The sequence below is a fragment of the Orbicella faveolata genome, unplaced genomic scaffold, assembly GCF_042242905.1.
Source record: "Orbicella faveolata isolate gen_17 unplaced genomic scaffold, um_ofav_v1 contig_3, whole genome shotgun sequence".
Taxonomy (NCBI): domain Eukaryota; kingdom Metazoa; phylum Cnidaria; class Anthozoa; order Scleractinia; family Merulinidae; genus Orbicella; species Orbicella faveolata.
In genome coordinates, this window is record NW_028301558.1 from 18,481,819 (window position 1) to 18,492,645 (window position 10,827).

Genomic DNA, 10,827 nt, shown 5'->3' on the forward strand with positions numbered 1-10,827 from the left:
CATCTCTTAGATGACCTGACCTCGCCTGAGGCAGTAATGGTATTGTTTACAAGGAACAAATTGGAATAGAGCTTCCAAAGAGATGGAGATCATTAACGCTCTTATTCTTCGGCCATTTTAATTGTGCTGATTTTAACGTAGGAATGCTATAAGTGGTTTGTCACCATTCCCGAGAAATTCAATTGACAAAGATCCTGGCAGCCATGTTGCCGATGACAGGAACAATAAAGCTGTAATAAGAGTTCTTTTGTTAATGGTCATCCAACATGGCGGCGATGACTTCAGTTGCAAACTTGCAGTTTGCAGCTTGGTTTTGTCATTGTTCGCAGATCTAAAACGGAACTCTGAGAATAAATAATAAGTAATAAGCAAATATTAATAAATAAATAAATAAATAAATAATAAGTAATAATAAGTATGAGAAGTAATTGTTGTAAAGTGAGTGACTGAACCTAGTCAATTCATTTAAAGGGCATGTAAACCCAAAAATACAAGTTTTTCTTATTCGACGCAAACAGCAACGAAGAAAACGAGTTTGGCATTTATTTTGCTCGTTTCGGTCTCGTTAAGGAGAAAAACAGCCTTCACGTAGGGGCCAGACCACCCCCCCTAATGTTTCATGAAGGCTATATTTGCTTGGTTTATTTATTTCTGAACCAAGTTTGGCAGATGAGCTTTCTTTGTTCTCCAGTTTATTTCAATTTGGAAGTTGTGACAAAATGTCAGATTATGACGTCATAATTGATGACGTCACCAAAACGTGCTATAATGTTTTGTAAAATCTGATAAAAAGATTATGTCATTGGAAAGGCCTTGACTTGAGGAGTAAAATGCCGGAAACCGTTTTTTGCTATGATGATTATTTTTCGAGATATGGTAAGTTAAATATTTTTTTTGTTGTCCCCCCCAGAATTTGCTTAACCATACTGTCTTTCTTAAGTCAGTCTCTCTGGTTTATTTTTTTCAGTTTTATTCTAGGAGGGCTAATAATCTAGAAAAATAGAAAGCTTGATGTTGTCAAAAATCGTATGGTTTTAGAAATCTGATTTTCGGCTTTGTTAGGATGGTATTAACAGTAAAAAAACGGGTGACGTCACAGGTTATGACGTAACAAAACTAATTTTAACGCACTAACACTAGAGGGATAATTTTTTATTCCGATTTTCTTCTTTATTTTTGCTTTAGTCATCTGGCACATCACAAGTGCGACATAGCTGCATTTGCTGGAACAAAATTACGGCTCCAATTTGGGGATTTTTCTCAAGGGGGGGACCCCATATTTTGCAGAGTTATTTTTCATATTTAAAAATGCCATATTTCATTTAATTTTTGTGATATGGACAAAATTTTTTCAGGTTTCAACTCTCCTTGATGTGCTCTTTCGAACACATTGTAAAAGATATGCATATTAAAAACTTCAAAAGTGGCAAAAAAACATGACGTCATCACTGTGACGTCAAAACTTTGACATTTACTGACATTTTTCACGTAAATATAATTGGCAATAGGTCTCCTGTTCATCTGCCAAGTTTGGTGTAGAAAGAGTTAATACTTTTTAAGTTATGTGAAATAATGTGAAATACCCAAGAACTGACGAAACATTTGGGGGGTGGTTTGGCCCCTACGTGCTCTACGAGAAAAAATCCACTTCCGGTGAAAACAATAGCCATCTGCCGTGACGTAAGCGGTGGAACACAAACATTGCGCAATAGGGAGTCCATATGAGAATTCCATGGCGGATCGGGAAAGTGGGAGTAGCTCGGAGGATCTTTTATCGGATGACAGCGATTCAAATTTGGTGAATTTGTATGATAGTGATGTAGAAAATTCAGTTGTAGCTGTGGAACAATCTGGGCCTCGTCCGTATCAATTTGAGCCACGAAGGGTCCGACAAAACGATCAGCAAGAAGCAAGCCCAGAACCAGATGACAACAACTCAGACCGTCTTGGAAACACAGACTGGTATTTAATCATGTTGCAATAAAATTACATTTTTAGCAGATGAACATCAATTGAAGCCGGCACAGAGTCAGGTTTGCACGCAAATAGAAGCTCGCCAAGTTTTGTTGTTGTCTTTTTCCCGACCTTTCTTGGGTGGATTTAAAGGTGCGAGTGTCAAGTATGTCAGTCAATGCCGACTGCTCACGAAAGTGTTTGTTGTCCTGAAATTGGACAAGTCTGGCAAAAAGTAGAAAATCAGAAGCCAGAAATACATATGAAATGTATCACCGAGCATCCCGGATTTCAGTCAACCTGTCTTGAAGTTTAGGGTGCTTGAAACTGCTTATTGCGCATTCAGGCAGCAGCACGGCGCAGATAATCACACAGGTAACGAGTATGTTCACTTCTATTTCAACTATCGCGGTTCAGTTGTCAGATTTACCTCTGCCGTAACTGGTTTTATTTTAGTACTACACAAGTGAAGATAGTTATTTCTCTGTATTTTTCGTGCAGGAGATTTCGATACATTGCCTATCGGCAGCTTGTTCGTTGGTGCTGGGGTTATCTTGGTAAACATGTCCGAGTTGTGTTGCCATCTTGTGCTGTAAACAAGATCCGAAGCACCTTTCCAGCCGATTTTGGCACCATGTATACTGGGTTGAAGCCACCAACCCTGTGAGGGATAAGGAGGTGACTGCTAATTTACATCATAATTATTGAAAATATGTTACAGCACTGGCAGCAATGGGCTTAACATATACAAAGACACAAACGTGGTTTGCCGTAATTACCTTTCTAGTTACTCAATGATGTGCAAAGCGTGACACATATTGCTCTACTGCTGTTTCTTTGCAGGGTTTCTCAAAGGAAGCAGAGATTATCTGTGTTGCGAAGAACAGCAGATAAAGTGGTTGACTACTTTCCCTATTAACCTCAAGCTTTTGAAGAGCTCTACTTCTTCTAGGCCTTTTATCGGCACTGTCAGCCATTTCCGGTTGTTCGCTGCCTTCATTTTGGATAGGCCGCTTCCGTTTGTCGCAAGAATTTGTTGCTGCTGGAGACTGTATCGTCAGTACAGCACCAGAAAGTAAAGGACTTTGCTTTCTCAGCCCCATTTTTACCATGAAACTTTTTTCGTAACAATTCGGAGAAAAATGAATGTTGCAAATAACCGAATGCTCTGTTGGCTTTACGAAGTCAGCCCTTTTCACTAGGCTCGCTTTCCACATTGAACAAATTTTACCCACTGCCGCCTCAAATTAGCGTCTTTTGGAAACTTATGTATAGTATGGCCTTTTTCGTTCGAATTACTGCAAAACTGAACGACACAGCGTTTTACCATTATGAAGATGTGGTGTTTTTCCAAAAGAAACTATGTAAACATGTGCTTATTTCACAACGTGTTCAAGAAAGACCTTGGACTTCCCACAACTAAAGGTCCACCCGTGACGTCATTTGCAAGATTGCGCAATTCAAGATGGCGGATGTTTAGAACTTTGAAGCGATTTTTCAACGTTAAAACGGGCTAAAGTGAACAAAACATCTACAGATTTGGCAGATGTCATGTATGTACTAAACGACTATGTGGTCCCCGAAATAGCATTTTTTGGGTTTACATGCCCTTTAAATTGATTTCTAGTGTAGCTTAACGGTCACTCCCGATGACACCTGTTAAAATGCAAGTTTTTACGACATGTGTTGTTTTGTCATGTTTAGATCTATTAAGGATCATCGCAGTGTGCCTTTTTGTTTGTTTGTTTGTTTGTTTGTTTTTAATAATAATTTTAATTTACCAAACACAATTCTACAAACATTACTTACAATGCAGGTCTCATTACGCTAATCTACTTACAGAACAATACTTACGTTACTTACAATACGGGTTCCTTATGTTGACAATACAATACTGAATACAGCTACTTACAGAAAATACAATTTCTTGCAATACGGGCTACTAACACTACTAACAATATAATACTCTACTTACTACTTGCTGAACTAACAGTTACTTACAGTACGTTATACTGTACATTGACTTTGAGGAGGAAGGAGTACTTCTTAATAAAACATTTAATTAAGCCGGACGAATTTTCAAGATTGTATTTAATGAGTAGCTTACTGATAAAATCCTGAATGGAGATGGCCAGGCTATTTAACTTGCTTGAATAAATATAACGGCGCATAAAAAATAAGGCAGTGTGGTTGAATTTCCGTATTATTGTTGTGTCGTGGGAGCTTGCAGTAATACCGAACAAGGTCTCCTCTGTGGTAGGAGAAATTTGGCACGCGTTCACTTGGTTGAACCAGTTCAAGACCTTGGGTAAACAATTTGGTAAACATACATTCGATAAAAGAATGCTCAATTGAATCTTTATCTCCGCAGTATAGACATTCATCGTCTTCCTTAATACCAAATCTGAATAGTTCTTTTTTAGTTACTATCGCTCTATGGATTAATTTAAATTGAAACTCTTTTAGTTTAGTTTCCGTACAAATGTTTTTCAGTGATTTAAAGATCTTAGTCCACACGTCTTTCTTTAAAGAGGGTGTTTTGGTCCAAAGTTTAGGGCCCGTTTGATCTTCGGTGTGAATCTTGACGTTAGGCAAATTATAGAAGTTCTTTGACTTAGCCTTGTACAGATTAATTTGTGTCGATGCGTTGAGGGAAAAGATATTATCATTTCCAGTAAAAAAAATTATTTTTTGATGGTGTCGGAGCACTTGGCTAGAGACCTTACGCGTTCTGGAATAGGCCCTTTGCAGCTGGGGTCACGTGACCAAATTTTTCCTAAAATTTTTTGTATTATGGGCTATAACTTAAAGAATGCCAGAAATGGAAAGAGCACATCGATAATACCAAAATGGCCAAGTTTGAAGCCCCAGGAATTAACGAGTAACTTTATACCACAGTTTGAATTTTCGGAAAATTTAGAGGATTTGTATGGAAAATGCTGCTGGAGAGCATGCACGACATCTTGCTCTCCAGCAACTTTTTCCATACAAACCTTCCTATTCTTTCAAATATTCAGACCGTCATAAAATCTCATTCTATGATGATGGGGGCCTCAAACTTGGCCATTTTGATATTTTCGACACGCTTTTTCCATTTCTGGCATTCGTTAAGTTATAGCCCATAATTTTATGAAAAGTAGGTCACGTGATGGCTTAGCTGCCAAGGGCCTATAGCTCTAACAACTTGATAATACTGTAAAAAAATTGGATTCACAAGGATATTTGTCACGGAACTCGTTGAATGTTAAAAAATTGCCGCTTTCATTCAAAAGGTCATTAATTGATAGAATACCAATCACTTAGGAAGATGGGTTTCCCGTCCAACAATATATCTTTGTTATTAAACAATACTAATTCCTGCTTTTGATCGCACGAGTGAAGAGTTTTTAATTCGTTGAAGTAGTTTTATAGAGGAGCGGGAGGTCGTTAAAGTAATTCGTGTCGCAATTGCACCTTAGTAGAAAGTTTAACCCTCCCTTTCTTCTGAAATAATGCTTTGGAATAATAAACCAATTACTATTGTCCGAAGTCCGCAACAGTCTCGGGATCCAGGCTAGTTTTAGGGCTTTTAACATAATATCAAAATTGATCATGCGTATTCCATCGTGGTCTAGATCTTGGTAGAGGCCTGATCTTTTTATCTTATCTTTTTTGTTTTTCCAGAGGAAATTAAAAGATTTTGTTCTGACAATTTCCACAATTTCTTTGGGAGCAACCAGATTAGAGGCCGAACGGATAAGTAGCGATATACCCAAGGTTTTAATTAACATGGCTCTTCCAAATATCGTCAAGTGCCTTTTATGCCTACCATCCGGGACAGAGACCTCGAAGAATACACCCCCGCCACCCCTGGATCGTTCACCCCCGCCGCTCAGTAATCGCAATGATCACTGAACACGATCCAACATCCGCTGCACTCAAAACTGCAGACCAAAAAGTACTAATTGATATTCGTGAAAAAGGTTTTATGCTGAACAAACAAAATAAGACTTTAATCATGCAAGTTACTAGTACCGAATAATATGCGATCATGGAATCAGCCTTAACGAAACAAACTGTAAATTTTACTGCTGTTGTAACGGGCCTGGTTGATTCTGTTTTTTATTAGATAATAAGTTATTCTCGCATTTTGATTGATTCTCGCCTATGATCTATTAGAGGACGGCTGCACGATTGACGTCATCATTTCAAAGTTTTTCCCTCTGTGTTTTAAAATGGCGGAAAGTTTTGGGAGTTTACATCATATTTTACGTGACTGAGCGAAAGATTAGGTACAAGAACGTATTGCCGAGGCATTGAAAAGGTACTAGAAGCAGGCAAAAAAAAAAAAAAAAAAAAGAAAAAGCCCTTTCTTTTTTAGAAAATGTCTCAGAAAAATACTCGAGCAGTTTCAGTCGGCAGTCGGGCGAGACTAAACCAAACACAAAATTGGTCTTGAAATTACTTTAAGGTAATAAACCATTGCTTGTCTCGAATTTAACAAACCCAATAAACAAAATGTTTATGTCATTAATTTATTTAATAAATTCAACTTTTCTCAGTCTCAAAATAACTGTTGACAATGTCAGGAATGAAACATCAAAACATCCCTTCTTTAAATCAGTTAAAATACATGTAAACACATAACCTTGCTTTCCGACGCGAATGTTCCAGTTACAGTTAGTTAGATTTATTTAATATTATTTCTTGTAAACCTAGCTCGTTATTCAGTCTAAGACTGCCTGAGAGTTCTAATAATATACTACCACTATACGGACACGTGTTTTACGAACACGCGGGCTAAAGCTGACCATTTACTGAAGAAACCTAACGCTCATTCAGATACACTGTTTTTTGTTTTATTATTATTCATATAAGAATTTTCGGTGAATAAGAATATTAAGGCTGAAGATGGCCAAATTTTAATATATTTTTAGAATATGTTATAATTTACCCAGGCTGAATTCTTGTTAAGAACAAATGTTTTTTTGGGGTGTTGATGAAAAATAAAATTCTATGAAATTACGTAATGTTTGTAGATGAACTTTCTTTTGCCATTGAAAAGACATATAACAACAATCTGATTAGTCTGATTATACAGTTTTTTCTTTTTAATCTAGTTCACGTTCTCTGTTTTAAGTATAAAAAATACGTGATCAAGACTTCATTTTGAACAGAAATGTTTTATACCTAATTTAAACCTTTATATTGAATCGGAAATGTTTGTGGAGGTCATCTCTTGCTTGAAAACAAAGGTTTTATTAAACGTCGTTGAGTAACTTGAACTAAAACTGACAAGCACGTGCAGTATGCTGGACTCAGGCTCCCTCGGTCACCTTTTTTTTTGCAGGATCGAACAACCCACGAAACATTTTATGGGGATGGCCTATGTTTCACATGGCTAAAATTTCTCAGTACATGGAACCCATTCAGGCAAAAAGCTTTTTTGAGGAAGGTTTATAAGCAAAAGTTTCTAGATTTCAGTTTTATGTAATTAAGCACATGTTGGCTCACGTTTTCAGACCAGCAACCTTAAGTGGTATCGTTGTCTCGAAGCAAATTAATTAGTTAAATTAATGGTTTATAGCCGACAAAAGTCTGAATCGCCTTTCTGGTTTTAAGAGTAATTTTTTTCACCTCTGTCGGAAGAATTACCAAAACTACGTTTGCAGGGTACTTCACATCGTATTTCTCCTGTCTCGCAGATATATAAAAATTACTGTTGCGTTTAGCCTTTAGCCTATTCAGTTTCATAAAAGGTCTGCACAGAGAAAAAGGTATGGATCCATTTGTTGCTCTCATACATCTTTAGAATTTTTGGTACTGATTAGTTCATGGCCCGACTAAACCATACGGGACGGTAGGCATAAATATGATGTAAATTCCCACATACGGTAAAACCAGAACTGAAAAATGCATGAACGAAATCAATCGTTTTTTTTTCTCAGGTTACAGTGGAAAACGTCTTTAAATTCGGAAAGGGTGAGTGGCTTTCCGTCTGCCCATAAAAAAGCTATCGTGCTGCGCAAAATATTTAACGGCATTTCACGGATTTCGATTCATTGCTTCACGTAGTGCTGTTGCATCAAAGGATTTGTAACCAAAACTGCTCTGTGCTTTAAAACGTACTGGAGTTAAGCGCTTGCAGTGATTATGGTTCTCAAGGCTTATAATGTATTTACTCACCGGATTCCAGACTTCTCCATGACCAGAGCTCTTCTTTTATCCCAAGGATTGAGTTAAATCAATAATTCCTTGCTGTCCACAGGCTGTATCGTTTTCTCTGCTTTATTTATTAGTGATTTTTTTTTTCACCAGACATGTGAGTTTGCAGAGCACTTTTTGAATATATAATTAGTTCTATAATTGTCTTTTTTACATTTAAATTTACTTTCAACGTTTGATTGGTGGGGTATTTTAAACTCACGGTTTGTACGCGCGCGCTGATTGGTCGATAGGTGTGCTTAGATGAGGGTATGTAAACACGGTTGTGACAAGAAATATTTTATAACAGGACTATTTCCGTGTTTTTCGTGTTAGATGGGGCTGTGTAAATACGGAAAAAATCCTCTACTGCTAAAATTGCCCTCTACAAATCGCTAGAATTTGTTAAAGATGGGTAGAACATGGATGTTTGATGAAACATAATGGCTCTAGTAAAACAAATAGCAACTTACAAATCGCTGGCACCACAACAAAAAAATGAAAGAAATTTAATTAGGAAGGCTCTTTCTCTGTCATAGTGGAACGGTTTTTCCTTATGAGACGTCGACCTAGGAACGCTTTTCTCGGGAATAAAGCTTATTGGCATATTTTAGGATTTAAATGTGTAATAAGATTACATTCTATCAAATTTGGAAAAAAAAAAATCAGAAGACAGTCACAATTGGACGAAGCCGTAGGCCCAGTCCAGCGTGGCTGTCATAGGAACTTTCTTGATTCAATTATTTCCAGATTGAAGTTAGCCTCCAACGCAGATTCTCTTTGGGCTCGTCACGTAACAGTTCCTGTGTAAAAGCCTTAAGGCCGTCTGCGTGGGAGGCCAAATTGGACTACGATTAGGCCTTTCTACAAATATCCGGACATTTTTAGGGGATATTTGCAAGTTTAACAGATATATTTAGAAACATTCGTAGCTTTTTTTGGCTATTTTTGGAACAGTACTCAGTTTTGTACAAGAAACAACCCAGTTCAGCGATTTCCAACTCGAAAAAAGTATTCCATATCACTAAGAGCACTGCAGCAGTAATTTTCTAAAATGGCGGATGCTGGTAACATCGAAGTACATGAATCTTCTTCCTCAACTCCTACAACTACAAAGACAACTTTGAAAATTTTGGTCTAATTGAATCAAAATAGGTGTATTTTTACAACATAAATAAGAGATATTTACAGGGATTTCCAAGATATTTAGAAATATTTTTTGTGATATTTAGAAGATTGTTTGCGAATTTCTGAAAAGACATTTGGTGAATGTACGTGATATTTGTAGAAAGGCCTAATTAGGATGTGGTCGTATAATTACCTGTTAATTAGGTTGCGCACGGAACTGTCCAAATTACTCCTTAATTTGGACACCATTCAAATTAAGAACTATTTTAGGCATTTTGTAAATTTATTTATAGTGACGAATCATGACTGCGCTTGTGGAAGATTTTTTGGACATAAATTAAAGCCTGATTTAATTTCCTTGAAGGAAAATAAGGGAACTCGTTCTGTTTCCTTAAAATGTTAAGAGAAAAGAGCTTCAACAAAAGGAAATACATCATATTTTTTTAAAGTGCACCTAACCCCTAAAAAAAATTTTCGCTAAAACGAATTCACTTGTTATTTGAAGCATTTGGGCGAAAAAAATTTTGAATTTGGTTGAATCCTCGATTTTCTATGCCCTTTCAAAGTCGCGCTTGAAGTGTTGCACGACCGCGTTTTAGGGAGTCTGGGGCGGCGGTTGCTGATGACGTCTCCCCAGAAACCAAACACAATGGCGCCTCAGTCAGCTCTTTGTATTTGCTCGAGAAAATGGAAAACAAAACTGATCGTTCCAATATATTTTGGGACTAAAACGGTTACGTTTTGTTTCAGAATCATTTCTTTTTCGTCACTGGAGCCAGAGTTACGTTTCGATTCCGAAGAATCCGAAATAAACTTCGATCGAGCACGTTCGACAACTGTGAACTCACTGCTTAGAGCTTTGAGAGCAATTTGTAATATTTCAAGCGACGACGGGGAAGACGAGCTGCTTATATATTAGGAATGGAAAGCTAGATACGAAGTGGCGGAGCAGGCAAACGAAAAGCAGTAAAGAAAACTCAAGGACTGCTTTGTATGGTAATTTCGTCACCTAAACACAAGATTCCCAGTCGTGTTTATAGCCCGTTTACATTTGTCCTTAGTGAGAATGTATTTTGTCAAGGTATGGTTGTTCTATTAAATCCAGTTTGTGTTTTACTTTCTGGAATGCTTCATGTTTTTAAGAGCGACGTAAGTGTTGCAGTTTTCGAGACCTAATGACCTCCAAAACACTGGCTCCGATCGATTGAAAATCGTAGAATTGTTTGAACCTGTATTTTTGAAGCTGTGGGGAAGCAAAGGCGGAAGGAAACATTTCATACAATTACCAATTTCACATTATCACACGTTTTAAGTCGTAACTCCAAATAACCAATGTAAATTTTTCTCAAAGTTTGCAATGAAATTCGCCGGACAAGCGAAAAGGATGTGTTCCCTGAGCGGTCCGCAGATAATGTTACGCAGTCATATTTTCGACACTGTTGCACAGATTACGAATACGAACTATTGCACAGAATGTTTGTCGCACTGCTGATTTCCAAACCTTCGAGAAACTCTGTGAGTCTAACAGTTTTGTTGTCATGTAATTCTTAAGGATTAATCTTC

The 10,827-nt window shown here is 37.3% G+C and overlaps 3 long non-coding RNA genes across 3 annotated transcripts; 1 reads left to right on the forward strand and 2 right to left on the reverse strand.

Moving 5' to 3' along the window:
- Positions 1-99: 99 nt before the first annotated feature.
- LOC149106738 (uncharacterized) lies at positions 100-8,223 on the reverse strand. The gene is made up of 2 exons (XR_016209773.1): positions 8,119-8,223; positions 100-344 (listed from the first exon to the last, which is right to left on the reverse strand). It is a non-coding gene; the product is annotated as an uncharacterized LOC149106738 (long non-coding RNA).
- On the reverse strand, positions 1,943-2,855 carry LOC149106739 (uncharacterized). Its single transcript, XR_016209772.1, has 2 exons — positions 2,733-2,855; positions 1,943-2,614 (listed from the first exon to the last, which is right to left on the reverse strand). It is a non-coding gene; the product is annotated as an uncharacterized LOC149106739 (long non-coding RNA).
- Positions 2,548-4,133, forward strand: LOC149106740 (uncharacterized). The gene is made up of 2 exons (XR_016209775.1): positions 2,548-2,631; positions 2,797-4,133. It is a non-coding gene; the product is annotated as an uncharacterized LOC149106740 (long non-coding RNA).
- Positions 8,224-10,827: the final 2,604 nt, after the last annotated feature.